We start from the raw sequence: 15,877 nt of genomic DNA on the forward strand, positions 1-15,877 counted from the left end.
AGTGCATCACTGAGAGGTTACTATTAGAGATGAGCGGTGTTTGAGTCGAACTGTTCGCCAATTTCAAATTTGAGCTGTTTTGGGAGGTGTTCGAGTCGTTCGTCGAACTCAAACAATTTGCTTAAAATTCGGCTGTTCGAGTTTCTGTTCTATAACTGTTCGTTCACCGAAAGCCTATCTTGATTTGCACATTAAATCTGTTTATCATTGTTAATACAGTAGACTGTTTCAGTGTATAGTGGGCAGTGGATAGATCTGTGCTGAAATAATGCCAATCTCCATTTTTTTTTCTTTCCTGCATTTACAGTGGGGCGGTGCAATCTCCCAGCCTATCAGCAGTGCGCACACACACAGCAATGTGCATGTGATGCACACAAGCAAGGGCATGTGTCATTGGCTATGTATGTCACATGTCCTTGCCCTATAAGAACCAGCCATTTGCCCCATCGCCACCATTTCCTCACTGCTGCAGCTTAGCAGCTTAGTGTTAGATGGCACCGCTGCTGCTGTGGGCGCTATACAGTCAAAGAGTCTTTTTTGGGAGCGAATTTACAGAGAGATAGGTTTAGGGAGTCGGAAGTTGGGACTACTTGTAATATCAGCCCTTTTCAGGGTAGGTTACAGCAGTTCCTAGCACTTTTTGCCAGGCAGGTCTGTGCCAGTGCTGTGCAAGTGTTTGTCTCAGCATTTGGTGTTATCTAGCTCAGCTAATCCTTTTGGGCTAGTAGCATTGTCTGATAGTCATCTGAGTAGCCCGCCTGTGAAGCTATCTACACCACCTGTGTATCTAAATTTTAATCTAAACTCATACTATAGCCTGGGAATCAGAAGTCTGCTTCAGAGCTTCTGTAAATCCAGATGAGGAAATGATCTGCACTGATGCCCAGAATCTTTGTGAGTCAGATCCAGGCCCAGATGATGAAGGTTCTGAGCATAATGTAGACCCTCATTCCCAAACTGTAACTCCTGTTGGTGGAGACAATGAGGAAGATGATGATGAGACTGAGAAACCTGATTGGAACAAAAACTTGACTTTTCGGTCAGGGCAGGAAGAGGACGATGGGTGTGAGAACACACAGGATGATGATGACGAGGTTGGAGACCCCACTTACTGTAAACCGCCAGTCCATGAGGTCAGCAGAGGAGGTGAAGGAGGATGCCAGTGATGAGTCTAACGATGAGGTTACGTTGCGCCTTCCTGGACAGAGACGGAGTACGGGAAGCACGTCAACAACTGCATCCTCAACCCCAACTGTGCCTCTGAGCAGAAGTCGTGGTGGCTTTTCAGTTCGCACGGGCTCTAAGCCTTGCATAGCCTGGTCATTTTTTGACATTGCAAAGGATGACCCAACTCATGTTGTCTGTAAGATTTGTCATCAAAATCTCAGTAGAGGCCAAAAAATCACTAGCTTGAGTACTTCATGCATGAACCGTCACATGGATATGAGGCATAAGTTGCAGTGGGAAGCTTACGGTGCTACAGTGCGGCCCAGTGGGCTGGGTCAACCACCGTCTGCCCTATCAAGTGCATCCTCTTCATCCTCTGTGACTGTGGGGACAGCAGTCACACATGGTTTTGGACGCAGACCTTCCACCTCTTTACCCGCAACAGCCAGTGTGATTGGCAGGTCGGCAGGACATTTGCAAGTGGAAACACCTGCTGGTGTTGAGCGCTCTCTGACATCGACACCACATTTTGATCAAGGCAACATAACATCTCCACCTGCACCATCCTCACAGACCAGCAGTTTGCCGGGGACACGCTACTCAACTCTGTCTAAGCACAGCAGCCAACCCTCAGTCCCTCAGATGTGGACAAGTAAAAGACCATTTCCTCCTAGCCATGACAAAGCTAAGAGGTTGAATTTCACCATTTGCAAGCTGTTGGCTACAGAAATGCTGCCTTTCTTTCTGCCTGGTGGACACAGAGGATTTTCGAGACCTTATGTCCGTAGCAGTGCCCCAGTACCAGATGCCCAGTCGCCACTACTTCTCAAAGAAAGCTGTTCCTGTGCAACACCAGCATGTCGCACACAACATCATCGCTTCCTTGAGAAATTCTGTGTATGACAGGGTGCATTTCACCACAGACACTTGGACAAGTAGACATGGACAGGGGCTTTAAATGTCGGTGACTGGGCGCTGGGTAACTATGGCGACACCTGGAGAAGGGGCTGCTATCCAAATCTCGCTGTCCCCACGAGCTGTATCTAGAAGTTCCTTCACTGCTTCTGCCTCCTCAACCTCTTCTTGGTCCTACACCTGCACCCAAAGCCTGCCTGGTAATGCCAACCGCGTTCTAACTGAGCAGAAGGAATCCTGCACACCTCCTTTCTATGATGTCACCAGGGCTCAATGGCATCAGGCAGTGTTTACATTGAAATGTCTGAGAAATGTGAGTCACACAGCTGAGGAGTTGTGGTCAGCTCTGGAGACCGAGTTCCATCAATGGTTGTCTCCACTCAACCTGCAGCCAGGGAAGGCTGTGTGTCATGATTCTCAATGGCGAGAGAACATAGCCCAGCATATATGAGAACTAGCTCTTGGAAGATGGAAACTATACTGACCATGAACTAAACCTGCCGCACAACTAGAAGTGGCCGGGTAGCATGCCTACGTTTTTTTATCCCTAGATGCCCAGCGCCAGCCGGAGAACTACCTAATCCTAGCAGAGGAAAAGACAGTCCTGGCTCACCTCTAGAGAAATTTTCCCAAAAGGCAGACAGAGGCCCCCACATATATTGGCGGTGATTTTAGATGAAATGACAAACGTAGTATGAAAATAGGTTTAGCAAAATCGAGGTCCGCTTACTAGATAGCATGAAGACAGAAAGGGCACTTTCATGGTCAGCAGAAAACCCTATCAAAACACCATCCAGAAATTACTTTAAGACTCTAGCATTAACTCATAACACCAGAGTGGCAATTTCCGCTCACAAGAGCTTTCCAGACACAGTAACGAAACAGCAGCTGTGAACAGGAACAAAATGCAAAAACACACAAGGACAAAAGTCCAACTTAGCTGGGAGTTGTCTAGTAGCAGGAACATGCACAGAAAGGCTACTGATTACATTGTTGACCGGCATGAAACTGACAGAGGAGCAAGGTTATATAGCGACTCCCACATCCTGATAGGAGCAGGTGAACAGAGGGGATGATGCACACAAGTTAAATTCCACAAGTGGCCACCGGGGGAGCCCAGAATCCAATTTCACAACAGTACCCCCCCTCAAGGAGGGGTGTCATGATCTCAATGGCAAGAGAACATAGCATAAGCATATATAGGAACTAGCTCTTGGAAGATGGGAACTGAGCTGACCATGAACTAAACCTAACGCACAACTAGCAGTGGCCGGGTAGCATGCCTACGTTGATTCTAGATGCCCAGCCCAGCCGGAGGACTAAATAAAGCTAGCAGAGGAAAATATTAGTCCTAGCTCACCTCTAGAGAAATACCCCGAAAGGAGACAGAGGCCCCCCACATGTATTGGCGGTGAGTTGAGATGAAATAACAAACGTAGTATGAAAATAGGTTTAGCAAATTTGAGGTCCACTTACTACATAGCAGAAGACAGAAAGGACACTTTCATGGTCAGCTGAAAACCCTATCAAAAACACCATCCAGAAATTACTTTAAAACTCTGGCATTAACTCATAACACCAGAGTGGCAATTCCCGTTCACAAGAGCTTTCCAGACACAGTAACGAAACTACAGCTGTGAACTGGAACAAAATGCAAAAACAAACATGGACAAGAGTCCAACTTATCTAGTAGTTGTCTAGGAGCAGGAACAAGCACAGAGAGGCTTCTGATAACATTGTTGACCGGCAAGCAACTAACAGAGCAGCAAGGTTATATAGCGACTCCCACATCTTGATGGGAACAGGTGAACAGAGAAGATGAAGACACCAGTTCAATTCCACCAGTAGCCACCGGGGGAGCCCAGAATCCAAATTCACAACAGTACCCCCCCCTCAAGGAGGGGGCACCGAACCCTCACCAGAACCACCAGGGCGATCAGGATGGGCCCTATGAAAGGCACGAACCAGATCGGAGGCATGAACATCAGATGCATTCACCCAAGAATTATCCTCCTGGCCGTATCCCCTCCACTTGACCAGATACTGGAGTTTCCGTCTGGAAACACGAGAGTCCAAGATTTTCTCCACAACGTACTCCAACTCACCCTCAACCAACACCGGAGCAGGAGGCTCAACGGAAGGCACAACCGGTACCTCATACCTGCGCAATAATGACCGATGAAAAACGTTATGAATAGAAAAGGATGCAGGGAGGTCCAAACGGAAGGAAACAGGGTTAAGAATCTCCAATATCTTATACGGGCCGATAAACCGAGGCTTAAACTTAGGAGAAGAGACCCTCATAGGGACAAAACGAGAAGACAACCACACCAAATCCCCAACAGAAAGCCGAGGACCAACACGACGGTGGCGGTTGGCAAAAAGCTGAGTCTTCTCCTGGGACAACCTCAAATTGTCCACCACCTGCCCCCAGATCTGATGCAATCTCTCCACCACAGCATCCACTCCAGGACAATCCGAAGATTCCACCTGACCAGAGGAAAATCGAGGATGAAACCCCGAATTACAGAAAAACGGGGACACCAAAGTGGCAGAGCTGGCCCGATTATTGAGAGCGAACTCCGCCAATGGCAAAAAAGCAACCCAATCATCCTGGTCAGCAGACACAAAACACCTCAGATATGTCTCCAGGGTCTGATTAATCCGCTTGGTCTGGCCATTCGTCTGAGGATGGAAAGCGGACGAAAAAGATAAATCTATGCCCATCCTAGCACAGAATGCCCGCCAAAATCTAGACACGAATTGGGTCCCTCTGTCAGAAACGATATTCTCAGGAATACCATGCAAACGAACAACATTTTGAAAAAACAGAGGAACCAACTCGGAAGAAGAAGGTAACTTGGGCAGAGGAACCAAATGGACCATCTTAGAAAAACGGTCACACACCACCCAGATGACAGACATCTTCTGAGAAACAGGCAGATCTGAAATAAAATCCATCGAGATGTGCGTCCAAGGCCTCTTAGGAATAGGCAAGGGCAACAATAATCCACTAGCCCGAGAACAACAAGGCTTGGCCCGAGCACAAACGTCACAAGACTGCACAAAGCCTCGCACATCTCGTGACAGGGAAGGCCACCAGAAGGACCTTGCCACCAAATCCCTGGTACCAAAAATGCCAGGATGACCTGCCAACGCAGAAGAATGAACCTCAGAGATGACTCTACTGGTCCAATCATCAGGAACAAACAGTTTATCAGGTGGGCAACGATCAGGTCTCTCCGCCTGAAACTCCTGCAAGGCCCGCCGCAGGTCTGGAGAAACGGCTGACAATACCACTCCATCCTTAAGGATACCTGTGGGCTCAGAGTTACCAGGCGAGTCAGGCTCAAAACTCCTAGAAAGGGCATCCGCCTTAACATTCTTAGAACCCGGTAGGTATGACACCACAAAATTAAACCGAGAGAAAAATAATGACCAGCGCGCCTGTCTAGGATTCAGGCGCCTGGCGGTCTCAAGATAAATCAAATTTTTGTGGTCAGTCAATACCACCACCTGATGTCTGGCCCCCTCAAGCCAATGGCGCCACTCCTCAAAAGCCCACTTCATGGCCAAAAGCTCCCGATTCCCAACATCATAATTCCGCTCAGCGGGCGAAAATTTACGGGAAAAGAAGGCACAAGGCCTCATCACGGAGCAGTCAGAACTTTTCTGCGACAACACTGCCCCAGCTCCGATCTCAGAAGCGTCGACCTCAACCTGAAAAGGTAGAGCAACATCAGGCTGACGCAACACAGGGGCAGAGGAAAAACGGCGCTTAAGCTCCCGAAAGGCCTCCACAGCATCAGGGGACCAATCAGCAACATCAGCACCCTTCTTAGTCAAATCGGTCAATGGCTTAGCAATATCCGAAAAACCAGCAATAAATCGACGATAAAAGTTAGCAAAGCCCAAAAATTTCTGAAGACTCTTAAGAGAAGAGGGCTGCGTCCAATCACAAATAGCTTGAACCTTGACAGGATCCATTTCAATGGAAGAGGGGGAAAAAATATATCCCAAAAAGGAAATCCTCTGTACCCCAAAAACACACTTAGAACCCTTCACACACAAAGAATTAGACCGCAAAACCTGAAAAACCCTCCTGACTTGCTGGACATGAGAGTCCCAGTCATCCGAAAAAATCAGAATATCATCCAGATACACAATCATAAATTTATCCAAATAATCGCGAAAAATATCATGCATAAAGGACTGGAAAACTGACGGAGCATTAGAAAGACCAAAAGGCATCACTAAATACTCAAAGTGGCCCTCGGGCGTATTAAATGCGGTTTTCCACTCATCCCCCTGCCTGATTCGCACCAAATTATACGCCCCACGAAGGTCAATCTTAGAGAACCACTTGGCCCCCTTTATGCGAGCAAACAAATCAGTCAGCAACGGCAATGGGTATTGATATTTAACAGTGATTTTATTCAAAAGCCGATAATCAATACATGGTCTCAAAGAGCCGTCTTTTTTTGACACAAAGAAAAAAACGGCTCCTAAGGGAGATGACGATGGACGAATATGTCCCTTTTCCAAGGACTCCTTTATATATTCTCGCATAGCAGCATGTTCAGGCACAGACAGATTAAATAAACGACCCTTTGGGTATTTACTACCCGGGATTAAATCTATGGCACAATCGCACTCTCGGTGCGGAGGTAACGAACCAAGCTTGGATTCTTCAAAGACGTCACGATAGTCAGACAGGAACTCAGGAATTTCAGAGGGAATGGATGATGAAATGGAAACCACAGGTACATCCCCATGAGCCCCCTTACATCCCCAGCTCAACACAGACATAGCTCTCCAGTCGAGGACTGGGTTGTGAGATTGCAGCCAAGGCAATCCTAGCACCAAATCATCATGTAGATTATACAGCACCAGAAAGCGAATAATCTCCTGGTGATCCGGATTAATACGCATAGTTACTTGTGTCCAGTATTGTGGTTTATTATTAGCCAATGGGGTGGAGTCAATCCCCTTCAGAGGAATAGGAGTCTCCAAAGGCTCTAAATCATACCCACAGCGTTTGGCAAAGGACCAATCCATAAGACTCAAAGCGGCGCCAGAGTCGACATAGGCGTCCGTGGTAATAGATGACAAAGAGCAAATCAGGGTCACAGACAGAATAAATTTAGACGGTAAGGTGCAAATGGAAACAGATTTACCAAGCTTTTTAGTGCGCTTAGAGCATGCTGATATAACATGAGTAGAATCACCACAATAGAAACACAACCCATTTTTCCGTCTAAAATTCTGCCGCTCGCTTCGGGACAGAATTCTATCACACTGCATACTCTCTGGCGACTTCTCAGTGGACACCGCCAGATGGTGCACTGGTTTGCGCTCCCGCAAACGCCTATCGATCTGAATAGCCATTGTCATGGACTCATTCAGACCCGCAGGCACAGGGAACCCCACCATAACATCCTTAATGGCATCAGAGAGACCCTCTCTGAAAGTCGCCGCCAGGGCGCACTCATTCCACTGAGTAAGCACAGACCATTTACGGAATCTTTGGCAGTAAATTTCCGCTTCATCTTGCCCCTGAGATAGGGACATCAAAGTTTTTTCTGCCTGAAGCTCCAAATGAGGTTCGTCATAAAGCAACCCCAAGGCCAGAAAAAACGCATCCACATTGAGCAACGCAGGATCCCCTGGTGTCAATGAAAAAGCCCAGTCTTGAGGGTCGCCCCGGAGCAAGGAAATCACAATCCTGACCTGCTGTGCAGGGTCTCCGGCAGAGCGAGATTTCAGAGACAAAAATAATTTGCAATTATTTCGAAAATTCTGAAACCCGGATCTATTCCACGAGAAAAATTCCGGCAAAGGAATTCTCGGCTCAGATACAGGTGCATGACAAACAAAATCTTGCAAATTTTGTACCTTCGTGGCGAGATTATTCAAACCTGCAGTTACACTCTGAAGATCCATTACAAACAGGTGGACACAGAGCCATTCAAGGGTTAAGAGGAGGTAAGAAGCAGCTAGACAGCAATTAAGGGCTAGGCAGCAAAACTCTGAGGGGGAAAAAAAAAAAATTTCCCTTCAACACTTCTTTTTCTCCTGCTTCAGCCCAAACAATTAACACTTTGATGGCCGGTCAAACTGTCATGATCTCAATGGCAAGAGAACATAGCATAAGCATATATAGGAACTAGCTCTTGGAAGATGGGAACTGAGCTGACCATGAACTAAACCTAACGCACAACTAGCAGTGGCCGGGTAGCATGCCTACGTTGATTCTAGATGCCCAGCCCAGCCGGAGGACTAAATAAAGCTAGCAGAGGAAAATATTAGTCCTAGCTCACCTCTAGAGAAATACCCCGAAAGGAGACAGAGGCCCCCCACATGTATTGGCGGTGAGTTGAGATGAAATAACAAACATAGTATGAAAATAGGTTTAGCAAATTTGAGGTCCACTTACTACATAGCAGAAGACAGAAAGGACACTTTCATGGTCAGCTGAAAACCCTATCAAAAACACCATCCAGAAATTACTTTAAAACTCTGGCATTAACTCATAACACCAGAGTGGCAATTCCCGTTCACAAGAGCTTTCCAGACACAGTAACGAAACTACAGCTGTGAACTGGAACAAAATGCAAAAACAAACATGGACAAGAGTCCAACTTATCTAGTAGTTGTCTAGGAGCAGGAACAAGCACAGAGAGGCTTCTGATAACATTGTTGACCGGCAAGCAACTAACAGAGCAGCAAGGTTATATAGCGACTCCCACATCTTGATGGGAACAGGTGAACAGAGAAGATGAAGACACCAGTTCAATTCCACCAGTAGCCACCGGGGGAGCCCAGAATCCAAATTCACAACAGAGGGGGCACCGAACCCTCACCAGAACCACCAGGGCGATCAGGATGAGCCCTATGAAAGGCACGGACAAGATCGGAGGCATGAACATCAGAGGCAGTGACCCAAGAATTATCCTCCTGACCGTATCCCTTCCATTTGACCAGATACTGGAGTTTCCGTCTGGAAACACGAGAGTCCAAGATCTTTTCCACAACGTACTCCAACTCACCCTCAACCAACACCGGAGCAGGAGGCTCAACGGAAGGCACAGCTGGTACCTCATACCTGCGCAACAATGACCGATGAAAAACATTATGAATCGAAAAGGATGCAGGGAGGTCCAAACGGAAGGACACAGGGTTAAGAATCTCCAATATCTTGTACGGGCCGATGAACCGAGGCTTAAACTTAGGAGAAGAAACCCTCATAGGGACAAAATGAGAAGACAACCACACCAAGTCCCCAACACAAAGCCGAGGACCAACACGACGACGGCGGTTGGCAAAAAGCTGAGTCTTCTCCTGGGACAACTTCAAATTGTCCACCACCTGCCCCCAAATCTGATGCAACCTCTCCACCACAGCATCCACTCCAGGACAATCCGAAGATTCCACTTGACCGGAGGAAAATCGAGGATGAAACCCCGAATTACAGAAAAACGGGGACACCAAGGTGGCAGAGCTGGCCCGATTATTGAGGGCGAACTCCGCCAAAGGCAAAAAAGCAACCCAATCATCCTGATCCGCAGACACAAAACACCTCAAATATGTCTCCAAGGTCTGATTAGTCCGCTCGGTCTGGCCATTAGTCTGAGGATGGAAAGCAGACGAAAAAGACAAATCTATGCCCATCCTAGCACAGAATGCCCGCCAAAATCTAGACACGAATTGGGTCCCTCTGTCAGAAACGATATTCTCCGGAATACCATGCAAACGAACAACATTTTGAAAAAACAGAGGAACCAACTCGGAAGAAGAAGGCAACTTAGGCAAGGGAACCAGATGGACCATCTTAGAGAAACGGTTACACACCACCCAGATGACAGACATCTTCTGAGAAACAGGCAGATCCGAAATAAAATCCATCGAGATGTGCGTCCAAGGCCTCTTCGGGATAGGCAAGGGTAACAACAATCCACTAGCCCGAGAACAACAAGGCTTGGCCCGAGCACAAACGTCACAAGACTGCACAAAGCCTCGCACATCTCGTGACAGGGAAGGCCACCAGAAGGACCTTGCCACCAAATCCCTGGTACCAAAGATTCCAGGATGACCTGCCAACGCAGAAGAATGAACCTCAGAGATGACTCTACTGGTCCAATCATCAGGAACAAACAGTCTACCAGGTGGGCAACGATCAGGTCTATCCGCCTGAAACTCCTGCAAGGCCCGCCGCAGGTCTGGAGAAACGGCAGACAATATCACTCCATCTTTAAGGATACCTGTGGGCTCAGAATTACCAGGGGAGTCAGGCTCAAAACTCCTAGAAAGGGCATCCGCCTTAACATTCTTAGAACCCGGTAGGTAAGACACCACAAAATTAAACCGAGAGAAAAACAACGACCAGCGCGCTTGTCTAGGATTCAGGCGCCTGGCAGACTCAAGGTAAATTAAATTTTTGTGGTCAGTCAATACCACCACCTGATGTCTGGCCCCCTCAAGCCAGTGACGCCACTCCTCAAAAGCCCACTTCATGGCCAAAAGCTCCCGATTCCCAATATCATAATTCCGCTCGGCGGGCGAAAATTTACGGGAAAAAAAAGCACAAGGTCTCATCACGGAGCAGTCGGAACTTCTCTGCGACAACACCGCCCCAGCTCCGATTTCAGAAGCGTCGACCTCAACCTGAAAAGGAAGAGCAACATCAGGCTGACGCAACACTGGGGCGGAAGAAAAGCGGCGCTTGAGCTCCCGAAAGGCCTCCACAGCATCAGGGGACCAATCAGCAACATCAGCACCCTTCTTAGTCAAATCAGTCAATGGTTTTACAACATCAGAAAAACCAGCAATAAATCGACGATAAAAGTTAGCAAAGCCCAAAAATTTCTGAAGACTCTTAAGAGAAGAGGGTTGCGTCCAATCACCAATAGCCTGAACCTTGACAGGATCCATCTCGATGGAAGAGGGGGAAAAAATGTATCCCAAGAAGGAAATCTTCTGAACCCCAAAAACACACTTAGAACCCTTCACACACAAGGAATTAGACCGCAAAACCTGAAAAACCCTCCTGACCTGCTGGACATGAGAGTCCCAGTCATCCGAAAAAATCAGAATATCATCCAGATACACAATCATAAATTTATCCAAATAATCGCGGAAAATGTCATGCATAAAGGACTGGAAGACTGAAGGGGCATTTGAAAGACCAAAAGGCATCACCAAATACTCAAAATGGCCCTCGGGCGTATTAAATGCGGTTTTCCACTCATCCCCCTGCTTGATTCGCACCAAATTATACGCCCCACGGAGATCAATCTTAGAGAACCACTTGGCCCCCTTTATACGAGCAAACAAATCAGTAAGCAGTGGTAACGGATATTGATATTTAACCGTGATTTTATTCAAAAGTCGATAATCAATACACGGCCTCAAAGAGCCGTCTTTCTTAGACACAAAGAAAAAACCGGCTCCTAAGGGAGATGACGAAGGACGAATATGTCCCTTTTCCAAGGACTCCTTTATATATTCTCGCATAGCAGCGTGTTCAGGCACAGACAGATTAAATAAACGACCCTTAGGGTATTTACTACCCGGGATCAAGTCTATGGCACAATCGCACTCCCGGTGCGGAGGTAGTGAACCAACCTTGGGTTCTTCAAAAACGTCACGAAAGTCAGACAAGAATTCAGGAATCTCAGAGGGAATAGATGATGAAATGGAAACCAAAGGTACGTCCCCATGAGTTCCTTTACATCCCCAGCTTAACACAGACATAGCTCTCCAGTCGAGGACTGGGTTATGAGATTGCAGCCATGGCAATCCCAGCACCAAAACATCATGTAGATTATACAGCACCAGAAAGCGAATAACCTCCTGGTGATCCGGATTAACACGCATAGTCACTTGTGTCCAGTATTGTGGTTTATTACTAGCCAATGGGGTGGAGTCAATCCCTTTCAGAGGTATCGGAGCCTCCAATGGCTCCAAATCATACCCACAGCGTTTGGCAAAGGACCAATCCATAAGACTCAAAGCAGCGCCAGAGTCGACATAGGCGTCCGCGGTAATAGATGACAAAGAACAAATCAGGGTCACAGATAGAATAAACTTAGACTGTAAAGTGCTAATTGAAACAGACTTGTCAGGCTTCTTAGTACGCTTAAAGCATGCTGATATAACATGAGTTGAATCACCACAATAGAAGCACAACCCATTTTTTCGTCTAAAATTCTGCCGCTCGCTTCGGGACAGAATTCTATCACATTGCATATTTTCTGGCGTTTTCTCAGTAGACACCGCCAAATGGTGCACAGGTTTGCGCTCCCGCAGACGCCTATCGATCTGAATAGCCATCGTCATGGACTCATTCAGACTCGCAGGCACAGGGAACCCCACCATAACATCCTTAATGGCATCAGAGAGACCTTCTCTGAAAATCGCCGCCAGGGCGCACTCATTCCACTGAGTAAGCACAGACCATTTGCGGAATTTTTGGCAGTATATTTCAGCTTCATCTTGCCCCTGAGACAAGGACATCAAGGCCTTTTCCGCCTGAAGCTCTAAATGAGGTTCCTCATAAAGCAACCCCAAGGCCAGAAAAAACGCATCCACATTGAGCAACGCAGGATCCCCTGGTGCCAATGCAAAAGCCCAGTCTTGAGGGTCGCCCCGGAGCAAGGAAATTACAATCCTGACCTGCTGTGCAGGGTCTCCGGCAGAGCGAGACTTCAGGGACAAAAACAATTTGCAATTATTTTTAAAATTTTGAAAGTGAGATCTATTCCCCGAGAAGAATTCAGGCAAAGGAATTCTAGGCTCAGACATAGGTGCATGAACAACAAAATCTTGCAAATTTTGTACCTTTGTGGCGAGATTATTCAAACCTGTAGCTACACTCTGAAGATCCATTTGAAACAGGTGAACACAGAGCCATTCAAGGATTAGAAGGAGAGGAAGAGAGGAAGGCTGCAGTATAGGCAGACTAGCAAGCGATCCAATTAAGAGCACACTCAGAACTAGAGGGAAAAAAAAAAAAAAAAAAATTGTAGCAGACTTCTTTTTTCTCTCCTTTCTCAGCCAGTAATTTAACCCTTTTTTGGGCCGGTCAAACTGTCATGATTCTCAATGGCGAGAGAACATAGCCCAGCATATATGAGAACTAGCTCTTGGAAGATGGAAACTATACTGACCATGAACTAAACCTGCCGCACAACTAGAAGTGGCCGGGTAGCATGCCTACGTTTTTTTATCCCTAGATGCCCAGCGCCAGCCGGAGAACTACCTAATCCTAGCAGAGGAAAAGACAGTCCTGGCTCACCTCTAGAGAAATTTTCCCAAAAGGCAGACAGAGGCCCCCACATATATTGGCGGTGATTTTAGATGAAATGACAAACGTAGTATGAAAATAGGTTTAGCAAAATCGAGGTCCGCTTACTAGATAGCATGAAGACAGAAAGGGCACTTTCATGGTCAGCAGAAAACCCTATCAAAACACCATCCAGAAATTACTTTAAGACTCTAGCATTAACTCATAACACCAGAGTGGCAATTTCCGCTCACAAGAGCTTTCCAGACACAGTAACGAAACAGCAGCTGTGAACAGGAACAAAATGCAAAAACACACAAGGACAAAAGTCCAACTTAGCTGGGAGTTGTCTAGTAGCAGGAACATGCACAGAAAGGCTACTGATTACATTGTTGACCGGCATGAAACTGACAGAGGAGCAAGGTTATATAGCGACTCCCACATCCTGATAGGAGCAGGTGAACAGAGGGGATGATGCACACAAGTTAAATTCCACAAGTGGCCACCGGGGGAGCCCAGAATCCAATTTCACAACAGCTGTGTGCGACAATGCTGCAAACCTGGGTGCGGCCCTTCACCGGGGCAATGTCACACATGTGCCTTGTATGGCTCACATTTTGAACCTGGTTGACCAGCAATTTTTATCCTACTATGCCAGACTAGATGGGCTTCTGCAGAGGGCACGGTTGCTGTGTACTCAATTCCACCGTTCGCATCCTGGAGCTCAACGACTTACCTCTCTACAGAAGTCGTTGGGTCTGCCAGTTCATGAAATGCGATGTGCCCACACGGTGGAATTCAACTCTGCACATGTTGCAGTGACCGAAGTGCCCTGGTGCAATACATTATGATGTATAGCCTGGGCCAATGAGATCCAGAGGTGGGGCAAATCAAGCTGCAGGAGTGGTCTCAGATCAGGGATCTATGCACCCTTCTGCACAGTTTTGAAATAGCGACAAAAATGTTTAGTGCTGACGATGCCATTATCAGCATGACTATTCCGGTGATTTAGATGCTGGAGCACACCTTAAACAGTATTCGGAGTCAGGTGGTGGAACAAGAGGAGGAGGAGGAGGAAAAGGAGGAGTCGTATGCGGAAGGGATAATATCTCCAAGGTCCAGATGGTTGGCAGCACCAAGGCGGCTGGCATTGGAGACTAGGGGAGAGGGATTACCGAGGGTGCAAGGTAGCAGCCAACTGTTGAGGAAGGTGCAGGAGTCGAGAAAGAAGTGGAGGACGAACTGGCGCTTGGCATGGAAGATTCATCAATTGAGGGAGACCTTGATCAAATTTCTGTTGTGCAAGGTTGAGGGGAGAGGGCAGTGGAAGGAACCATGATTCTCACCTCGCCGCCACCAAGACAACAAGGACTTGGTCCTCCTGGATGCGCAAGACACATGAGTGCCTTCTTGCTGAACTACCTGCAACATGACCCTCAGATTGTCAAGAATCCGAAGTAATGCTGACTTCTGGGTTGCCGCACTCTTAGATCCCCAGTACAAAAGTAAATTTGGCAAAATAATTCCTGCCATAGTAAGGGATTCACGCATGCAGGAGTATCAGCAGAGACTGTTACAGAATCTAACATCTGCTTTTCCACAAAACACCAGTGGTGCACGTAGTGAATCTCTAAGTTCTAACTTGCCGACCATGGGGCTATGGAGTCATCACTCAAACCGTAACAGTAACATCGTATCTGGTGGTAACAGCAATTTTTTCCAATCGTTTTAAGATTTTTTTATACCATCCTTTGCAAGGCCAAAGGAGACAAGAAGTCTGACGCACAGCCAATGCCTAGAGAGGACGATACAAGACTATCTCCAAGATAACATCGATGCCATGACTGTGGAACTGGACCCTTGCTCATTTTGGGCTTCAAATCGTGAAAAATTGCATGAGCTCACCACTCACGCCTTGGATATCTTGTCGTGCCACGCAGCTAGCGTTCTCTCTGAACGTGTGTTCAGCGCTTCTGGTGGTGTGCTGACAGATAAGCGCATGCGGCTGTCCAGTGACAATATAGACAGACTAATTTTCAACCAAGATGAACAAATCCTGGATCCGCAAAGACTTTTCTACCCCTGTATCATCATGGGGAGACTAGAACCTTGATGATTTTTGAAAATCACCTCACCAATAGTGTTGAGCATTCCGATACTGCAAGTATCGGGTATCGGCCGATACTTGCTGTATCGGAATTCCGATACCGAGATCCGATATTTTTGTGATATCGGGTATCGGTATCGAAACAACATTAATGTAAAAATGTGTAAAAGAGAGAATTAAAATAAAAAATATTGCTATACTCACCTCTCCGACGCAGCCTGCACCTTACCGAGGGAAGCGGCAGCGTTCTTTGTTTAAAATTCGCGCTTTTCTTTCCTTTACGTGAGTCCCGGCTTGTGATTAGTTGTGTGCCACCCATGTGACCGGCACGCAACCAATCACAGCAAGCCGTGACGTAATTTCAGGTCCTTCAGGATTTTAAAATTACGTTCCGGCGTTGTGAT

This window comes from Ranitomeya variabilis, chromosome 3 (assembly GCF_051348905.1).
Source record: "Ranitomeya variabilis isolate aRanVar5 chromosome 3, aRanVar5.hap1, whole genome shotgun sequence".
Classification (NCBI taxonomy): domain Eukaryota; kingdom Metazoa; phylum Chordata; class Amphibia; order Anura; family Dendrobatidae; genus Ranitomeya; species Ranitomeya variabilis.